Below are 10,317 nucleotides of genomic sequence, written 5' to 3' on the forward strand. Positions count from 1 at the left end.
GGGGAGAAGGGCCTGGCAGTAGGAGTCTATCTCCTGCTCGCAGTCCCTGATGGCACGCAGTCTCTGGACTGTGGCCTGGAGCTGCTCCAGCTGGAAATCAATTAACCCTTGCTACCCATCCTGAACCATTCTAATGCATATATCTATACCTATAAGCCAATTCTCAAAAAGTAAACCTCTAAATACCATTTCTAAGCCAACATTAGTACCCACTTTATACTTCACTGTACATTGGGTATCCATTTATACCTGTGAAGAGTGGATTAGAAATCCATCCTTATGATTTGGTAATGTTTTACATCAGTGGGCATATCCACACATGCACCAGACTGCACAGTTGTTACTCCACACTTGGTAGACATGCCTAGTTTTACCTAAATGCAGTAAACTATACAAGAACCCAGATTATGAATGACCAAGTCTGCCAGAAGAGAATATGTGTGTATGTATATAGTAATTTACTATATCAGTTATTTGTTTTCAGAGTAGCAGTAATTAATGTTCTTATGGTGTGGTTCAATAAAGCAGTTAAATGAACAGAGAACTGTAGGGAATAATATTCAAATTGTAGATCATCTATTGTATTCCACTGATTATTCTATAGATGTCAGTGTTATTTTTCAGGAGAACAGAAACAGAACACAATGTATCATGTACTATAGCTAGAGCTGTGAAGAGAAGGTAAGAGGTAAATCTCCTGACAGTGCCAGGCAGGAAAAAATGGAGCCATTCCAAGAAATAGCTTGAAAGGTAGTAAAGCATACATTAGATCTCAGTTAGAGTTTTCAACACTGGTGCCAACTAAAAGCCTTAAATAAAGGACAGAAGCAGCGCGTTGCTCATTATTTAGTAAACAAACAAAAATGAAACAAACAAAAACCTATTCAACATATGCACTAGCATTGTTTAGAGACATCTGGATTGTGTTTGGGTATGTAATTGAATAAAGATTTAAAAAATAAATAAAGATTTCTCCTCTATTGCTCATAATACAGCAACCAGATCTGGTTAAAGGATTCAATGTAAACAACTTATTTAAGGGTGTTATTCCCCTCTTCTCCATCAAGGGGACATATTTCTTAAAAAATCACTTTAATAATCAGAATTGTCTGAATAACTTGAACAAATTTTATCATATGGACTGCTTGTTTGCTGTCAACATTTTACTTTGAACACTTGGTATTGATTATTTGCTGTTTGAAAAGTGTGTTGGGAAAACTGAGAATTTCTTGTTTCTCTCTTCTGATTGCATGATTTGAATAAGGGAAAGCTCCAGCAGTTTGTTTTCTCAATGAATGACATACGCCATATTATAAAATCATGAATGGATTGATGTACTTCGGGGTTATACTCTTTCAGTTTTTGTTATTTAAATATTGTTCTCTTCCATATTAATTATGTTCATGGTCTCCAGATTTAACATGTCCTTCTCTTCCTGGCTAATTGAAAGTGACAGATATATAAATGGTCTGCAGTCAATCAGATGAGATTCAGCAAGGACAAGTGAAAAGCCCTGCACTTGGGATGGAATAACCACATGCACAAATACAAGCTGGGAAATTACTAGCAAGGCTTCAGTACGGCAGAGAAGGATGTGGGTATTACAGTAGACTGTAAGCTGAATAGGAGCCAATTGTGTGCTTTTGTTGCAAACCCTCCCCAACAGTATACTGTGTTGTATTAACAGGAATATCATTTGCAAATCAAGGAAAGTGATTTTTCCACTCTATTTAGCACAGGTGCAGCCTTATTTGAAGTACTGTATTCACTTTTGGGTCTCTCATTTCAAGAAGGATATGTACAGTCCAACCCACACTGAGTCCAACACATAGTGACATAAATTATTAGGGGCCTGGAAGCAAGATTTATGAGGAAAGGCTGAAAGAACTAATGTTATTTAGTCTGGAGAAGATAAGATTGGTATAAAATCTTCTCTCAATCTTCAAATGTCTGAAGGGCAATGAAAGAGAGGAAGGAGATGGACTTTCCTTTGTTACTACAGGATACAGGACTAACAGCCTTGGACTCCAGTTGCAGCAAAGGAAATTTAGGATGGAATTTAGGAGAAACTTGCTGACTGAGGTTGATCAAGCATTGAACTATGGTATCTCCATCCTTGAAAGTTTTTAAGAGCAAGTGAAAACTGCACTTGCCTGGGATGGCTGATGCTGCCTTAAAAAACCGCTGCACTAGATGACCTTGTGAGGTCCCTTCCAACCTAATTCCTTATCCTATTTCCTTTCATAACATTAATCCACAGTGCTTCTGTCCCATCAAAGAATAGTATCACTATATGGAAAAACATTGTCAAAACCAGTGGCGGTCTCTATACTTTCCCAGGTGTTAATAGCAGTATCTTACCTACTGCCTTAGATTTTTTGGTTTGTTTACTGGAGTTGATGAAAAGATATCTCTTCATAAAGCAGGAAATTGAGTCTATTGCATTTCCTTTAACCATGACAGTGTTAGGGGCCAAAATCAATTTAACTTTGAATTCAGTGTTAACTTTGAATTCAGTGTTAGCCACCTCATGAACAATGATCAGGGAAGAGCTAGAGAGTGGACCTGAGCTCTGGCATCTATCAACCAGCTACCCAGACCCTTCCTAAATGAGGGACCACACACTCAGTTTAAGAATCAACTAATTAAAATGTTTATTTAACATCTAACAACCAGTTACTGTAAAAGATCAATACCTTATCCTAAAAGAACACTATACTATATTAAATAAATAAATATATTCTGTTTTACAGCACTGTATAACACATGGTACATACAGACATAAAACACACGGAAGGAGGGGTGATATTTACCTATAGGGATTGTGGGATCGTGCTACTGAGAGAAGTTAGGGACAGATAAATCAGGACAACCCTTGTGCAGTTTCCCTCTCTGTGGTATGCTAGTAGTATCAATCTATTCTGTATCAGTGGTGGGAGACTTTGGCTTCAGGTAAGTATCCTTTCATTTCTCTGCCTCCCAGGCTCCATCTCTCAGGCATGAATCCACTTGAATCAGCCTCCCGAACAGAAATCCACTTGATCAGCCATCTCTCGGACACACCAGTGGAACCAATCAAATGCTTACTCAACGGAAAATTATTTTTGTACTCCCTCTGCACATGCCACTTACACTTGCACGCCCACTCATACAGATAACTTCCACTTGGCACCCAGGTATTTTCCACATGTCACACTAGATTTTTTTCACATGGCACCATCTCTTTGCCACATGTCCTTCTATTCTACTGTACGTGCTAGCCATTGGGTCACCTAAGGGTCACCTAGGTTCAACTAGGTCCTCAGCTGTACAACAATGGCAACTAAATGCATGGCTCATAAGCTTAATATGTTGGAGATTTTATTTATTTATTTTAATGGCTTTCATCTTAAGAAGTGAATGACCTGTTTTAACTGTTTTGATGCATATATTTGGACCCGGCGTGTCATAGTAGGTTAGTTTAACTGGAGGTCAGGAAACGGAGGTTATAGCTACAGCTCTATCATTGATCATCTCTGAGAAAGTCTCTGAAAGCCAGAGACCTCTATACTTCTATCAAAGAGCTCTTTAGACTATGGAGACTTTTCTTGCCATGCTTTTGTTCCGTGACTTAGACAATGGGAACCTAATTTTGGTTGTGCTACTAAAAAATAACGAGAGAATATTAATTATCAAATTTTAATGTAAAGCACCCCTGAAAAAATGTACTAAACATTCATTAACTCTGTGGAAAACATAAGTATTTGAATTTCACCAAGATGACAGAAATTATATATATGCATGTGGAGAGGTCACACTAATCCCATGGAATCTGTAAACAGCAATTGAATATCGTAGGTAACCACTACCCTGATTATTACTCATTTTGTACTTTCAGTGGTGACCCTGAGTCCCGCCTGCCATGTCTTGTTGAAAAAAAATATTTAGTTCGGGAGGATATAACGTAAACACCTCCAAGTAATACAATACCAATCTAATTTATTAAGGTTTTGATCTTTGCTTACACCACGGGGATCTTTAATTATTTATTTTTCTTAAAAAATACCACTCACAGGTTGATCTTAAGCTAAGATTATTTGTTATCTATTTAATTTTTATATATATATTTTTTCATTTTTAGGTCTCAGTGTCATCTTTGCTGGCTGTATCAACAGAAACAAATTGTATTTATTTATTTGGTGACAGCTTGATATCCCTTCCAGTAAAGGTAAGTATTATGTCTCTCATATGATTTGAATATTCAACATAAACGTAAAGAGCATAAAGTACGAATAAGGTTTTCCTTTCTCGGGTCTTTCCTTTTCTTTTCTTTTTATTGGCACATATCAAAGAAAATAGGTTGACTTCACCTTCAAATACTTTAAAGATAGCCAGGGTTGAAGTATCCTTCAACTTTCTTCTTTTTTATTGATTTATTTACATTTATTTTTTAAGATTCAAGAACAATTTACTTGTTATCCTAGTGCTCTGTCGATGCTTTCTGTCTGGTCCTCAGTACTGAACTGTCTCCAGGACCACACTGTAGAAAAATTCTCTTTTTCTCTTTTTTTTTCTTTATTCTGCCTCCTTCAGGCAGACGCTGTCTCCGGTTCTCTTCGGTGCACCCCTCAATACTGCCCCTCCACTGCTGACAGCTGACTCCTCCTCTTGATCGGTTCTCCCCATCATGTACTTGCTCCTCCCGGCATCTGGGTCTCCCTTCTCTTTGCTCCACCTTCAGAAACCACCGAGCAGCTACTCCAGAAACATGGCTTCCTGCTGTCCTCTTCCCATGTCTGCCAGCTCTCCCCCTGCTCTAACGCCGGCTCGCTCTCTCCATGACAATGCAGCCACCTAATAAAATAATACATTAGATGAGTATGATGTAGGAATTTGATGAAGTGAATTTCAATTTACAAAAGCTTTGCTATAGGTACACACACACACTTTGGTTAGTCTGTAATAGTGTTTCTCAACCTTTTTAGATCCAAGATTCTCCCTCAACACTCAAGCTACACCTAACAGTGCGAAATTGCATAGCATTCCACAGCATACCTGAAAGTATATCAAAGCATCCCAGTATGCTACAGCTTCCTGGTTGAGAATCACTGGTTTAAAAGATGCAAATTTACTAGCGTATAAGTAAAGGTTCTGCTTCACAATGGGTATATCTACACTGGCCATTAAGGTGACATGATGAACTCCAGTGCAGTTTACACCAAAGTTAGATGCTCCTGGATGTAGCTTCTGCATGTGCACCCAGGGTTGATGCAATTTGAGCCAGGGAAGAGCAGCCCTGGGCTCTGGGTAGTGGCATCAGGTAGCAGAGGGCTGGATGGAATATGAGGATGCTACAGAGTGGGTCCAGGTGGCAGGCAGCCTCGGCACTTTAGCACCCTTTTGCCCTAGCCAGCTCCTGTCACTGTCTACACATGTATTTCAGCACATGTAATTACTCCACTGTAGGGCAGTAATGTCCCCAATGGTACTATTCTATTGCAGAGTTAATGTACTGTGCCCTAAAACTGGTGCACATGTAGACAATGATATGTTACTGCAGAGCTAATTAGTCAACTCCACAGGATGTTAGTCCACCTGATGTTAGTCAGTTATAAATATTTAGTAGGTCAAAAAAAGTTAAATGCTTAATAGCAGGATGAACTGCTAAACTTTTTACCAAAAATTTGCATACCACAAATTGGACCCAAATCCTGCATCTAACTACCACACTGATCCCCCTCTCCTGCTTGATCTGCTGCTCTGTTTTCTGCTTCCTGCCCTTTAATTCCTCCCTGATCTTTTGCTCTACTTTATGCTTCCTTCCCAATCTTACTCAGTACACGAGAGCAGTGTTTTAGCATGTCTACAGGCACCCTAAGGGTCTTGTTACATGTTTCACTTTATGCTTCTCATATGTGGATCAATGTTAGTGTCAGTTCAAATTTAGAGTAGATACATGTTCAAGCTAAAAAACTCTCTCTTACTGTTGCTGACTTGCACAGTTATGACTTGTCACTAGAGAGCTGGCAATCAGGAACCTAAGAGCTCCTGTGAGTTGTCCACACAGGAGTGTGGGGGAGAGGGGGCACTGCATCATGGGATGCTGAAAGACTTAAACTTGGGTGGCTTATCTCTGAGGAGTGGTCCCACATTCATGGAACAAGACCTGGGTAACATGGATGAGAAATAAACCTTCCCTGGAGTGGTATAATTTTAAGATAGCTAACAGTGTTTAATGCATGGACAAGGCAGGGGTTAAGAGCTACCTGAGATGCCTAAAATTAATAACCCCAAGTGTAACATCAAAAATCTTTAACTTAGCTATAATAATGTATTGAGTGGATATAGATATTTAATATTAATAGATATTTAATAACAATAGATATAAATGTGAACAGTTACTCTTTATTTTGTAACAAATGTTAGGTGTTATTACCAAATTATAATGTTGGTAGAAAAATTTTCCTTAAAAAGGAGAAGAATGAATTACATTTTAACAATGCTTTCATTGTTATATGGGGGAATTGTGAGTTACACTGTTGCATAGCCATTGACCAAAGTGGGCAGTATAACTCTGAAAATTGGGACACATATTTAAAGTTGTCTTCTTGGGACTGGTGAATAATATTGGTGTCACTCCATCTGGCAGTTATGAAATAAAACAGCATATACTTTAATAAAATGTACAATGTAATTAGTACACTGTTGTGACATATATATGAAAAGATGCTAAATATTAATGTTTTAAACAGACCCAGTCATATAAATGTTAATATACGAGGACTGGGAAGAAGACTACTTAGCATATGTAGTTATAGAAAAAGAATGCAAAAGCAGAAAATAGTTGCTGATGCCTGTTGGGTAGGTAACAACATTGGCACAGTGTGGATTATTGGATTAAGAAAACAATGGTGTTAGCAAAGGGCTGAAGATAACAGGATTTCCTTAAACAGCTAAATATTTAGTGATATGTCTTCAAGACAAAGTATAGACAGTTGAACAGCCCAAAGCTGAACCAATTCAATCTATACAACTTAGACTAACCTGCAAAGGTTGAACTGATAAACATTCACTTCTGGAAATGCAGTCACGTGTCTGCAATGGCTCAGGCCACAATCCAGAGGGTGCTAGAGCACCCCTCCCTACTCAGCTGGAGCAAAAAGCTTAGGCCAAAGCTAGTCCACCCACCCTGCAAGGGGGGCATTAGGAGGAGGGATTCTGTTTCTTGACTTGAATCTGCAGGGGGATCTGTGACAGAAATTTAATGAAACCATTTCACCTAAATCGGATAAGTCTAATACTTCATCCAAGTTTATCTTAAACTGGTTTTAGCCATTTTGAAAGCAGTTTATATGCACTGAATTTCTGTTGTATTAGAGATTTGAACTGGTTTCTGATCACTTAAACTAGTTTGTGTAATTCCTGTCCCTAACCCAAAACACCTTGATTTTCATGTTTCTTGTCAATAATGTGAGCTGATCAAAATTGATTTTTTTTGTGAATTTTGATTCATATTTTCATAAATGTATTTAGCATTCTCTTCAAATTCATTTAATCTGAAGCATCTTTAAAATTTCTACCTTGATTTGCAGAATGATTTACAATATTTAATGTATTTTCATATTGAAAATTAAACATGAGTTAGAGCATGGTGGCCAGGGAGATCAAACAGAAGGGATAGTACAACATACCAAAAGCCTTTTCTGTCTATAATATGAGAACATATGTAGATCCAGGTATCAGCATAAATTGAAATAAATATAACTCATTCTGTTTCTTTCCTATGGGCTGAAAAGAGAACTTGGATCAGGAATTGTGACCAGAAATCAGGGAAGCACAGATGTTTGGATTGCAACTTTGGGCTGAAGTAGTAATGGGATGTAGTTGAAACTAAGCCTGATTTATAAAATGGCACTTTGTTTCCTTCTTGTAATGCATCATGAGCTTTAGCTGTAATAACATGGGGAGGGAAGCTCATGGTATAAATATCAATCTATTTTGAATAGGGAAAGGTTCTTAATTAAGACCTGGGATTTGTATCCCTCTTTGCGTCCAGATTCTATAAACATCTTCCTATCAGATTTCTGTGAAGGTGAAAAGACTTTTATCTAAACTATATATTTGTACTGAGGTTTCTGTTTACCTCTGTTTAACCCACAAAACCACAGAGTAAAGAAAAAATAATGTTTTATTTGCAACTTCTTCATAAATAGCAACTATATACATATCCATAATCTATCATGTGCAGAGCAGTTATACAGTATTTATTTTCCTTCTTTTTCTTTTTATGTTTGACTTCCAGGAAATGCATTTTGTTAGGTAACGCAGATAACCATTGATAGCAATGGTCATTTGAGCTCTGTATTTAAGGGGCATCATTTTAGTGAGACGTCTTTGATTTGTGTAATATACTCTAGTGCTGTGCTGTGATGGGTATCCAAGACAGATATTTATTTGCTCAATTTTGCTTTAAAGCAATATATATGTCCTCTTGGGAGCTCCAAACAGATTTTGCCTCAGGAAGACAGAATTCCTTCAGGAACTCCCAGGATTCAGGGAAATTGTGCTTACATCTAAAACTTGCAAGAGATGAAAAATTGACTCATCAGCATGGCCTGAGCACCTACCTCAGAGATTGCTATGTTGGCATCCGTTTCTTGGCCTACTTTCTTGGACAGGGTGTGCAAAAAACTCAAAACTGACATGATAATAAGATCTTATTTTTAATTTTCCTTCCGATTCTTAAGCCTTCAGGGTTTGTCCATTCAATAAGGAAAGTGATATTTTCACAGGATTGCATGAAAATGTGAATCTGGGAGTTATATAATGGGATTTGTTATAAAAATCATAGGTTAGTAATGGTGTACTCTGCCCCTATATGCATTCATTAACACATGGTATGCCTGCACAGCATGGCTAATTAGTGTAGGTAAAGTTCTATGCTAACAAAGCTAGATTGTTTCCAATATTCAATGTAGCATGCTCAGAGCTGGCTCATGCACAACACTACTTTGGGCCATGTACGTATACCCTTGGAGTTGTACATTGGTTTTAGTGATAGCAGATCACATCACCAGTACTTTAAGGGTGATATCCTGAAATTCTTCTGTTACACTTTGTGTAATCCTTGCTGGGACATTTTAATTTCATATGTGCGTTTGTGTGAAGTTTATGAAGGATATTAAGCCATAACTACAACCTATAAACAATATTCATCTGTTTGTTTGTTCATTTTTAAGAAAAGACAAGACCTTAACATATTCAGCCTCAAGTCAGATATGGTATGACTATGTTGTGTCAGATAATACCTAGGGCAGGCATAGGCTGGAGGGCCAAGGTATCGTGTGCAAACCATTGTCCACATTGCTGCTGAAATACCTTATCACAATGGTCACGGGGGATTTCAGTGTCTTCCTGCCCTTCTAATCTACCTCCATCTCTTGACCTTATCAGAATATGAGATCCCTCAAATCAACCTTTTTGTTGTAAGCTAGGCCCTTGTTTTATCAGCGTATATACCTGAGCTACCATTCTTTTTCTTTTCTAATTTTGATTTGTGCTTAATCAAAGGCCTCACTGCAAAAACACTGTTAATTTATGTCCAGTCGTATTTAGCATGAGGGGGAATAGTCTTTGAAGACAGTGATGTGTTAAGGAGTGGGTGAAAATTTTGCAGACAAGGGTGTAACTATCTAATTCCAAGGATATGGCCTATATAATCAGTTCATGACTTTTGTTGTGGAGGAATTGCAGTTGACTTTTTTCCTGGTCTGAGGGATCAGAAGAGGAACAACCAACTGCCACCTTCCCTCCTACCCTTGCTCTTACCATTTAGGTTTTCTGAATGATACCTAAACATTACATCAGCCAAAGGAATGGTAATTTATTTTTATCAAATGCTCAGTATGAACAAGAGAGTTTTCCAAGCTAATTCAGTCATAGGATCTTCTGCTTGTTAAGATTTGGCCTTATTAACATAGAAATTAACTTCTATGCTTTTCAAATCAAGCTTTCAGCTAGGGCTTCTACCCAGGACCGCTGAGCTTATGACTTAGATCCTCTCTTAATCTCACTTCCCTTATATCTTAATAAGGATAACAAGCTACCTATCTCACTAAGACAGCAAAATCTACATAACTGTTTCTCAGCAGAATCAACAGCTGCTAACTGTGTTGGGTGTTTCAGGTAAATGCTGCCAGGCTGTTAGTCAGCTTTTCATGACAAATGTATTTTCAGTACTTTGCATGAGTTGAAGCTTTAGTGCTCATAACCTACCCTATTAAAAAGGTATACCATAAAGCTTTGCATGAATGAAATTTTAATTGCTACATCTTGGTG

At 37.9% G+C, this 10,317-nt stretch overlaps 1 long non-coding RNA gene across 1 annotated transcript in view; it reads left to right on the forward strand.

The window, feature by feature from the left end:
* The window catches only part of LOC109324601, a 19,421-nt gene extending 14,000 nt beyond the window's left edge, over positions 1-5,421 (forward strand). Inside the window, exon 3 of the long non-coding RNA XR_002104967.1 lies at positions 5,339-5,421. This is a non-coding gene — a long non-coding RNA (uncharacterized LOC109324601). The remainder of the gene's footprint in view (positions 1-5,338) is intronic.
* The last annotated feature ends 4,896 nt before the right edge of the window (positions 5,422-10,317 follow it).

Source organism: Crocodylus porosus, unplaced genomic scaffold (assembly GCF_001723895.1).
Source record: "Crocodylus porosus isolate Cpor-Errol unplaced genomic scaffold, CroPor_comp1, whole genome shotgun sequence".
Lineage (NCBI taxonomy): Eukaryota > Metazoa > Chordata > Crocodylia > Crocodylidae > Crocodylus > Crocodylus porosus.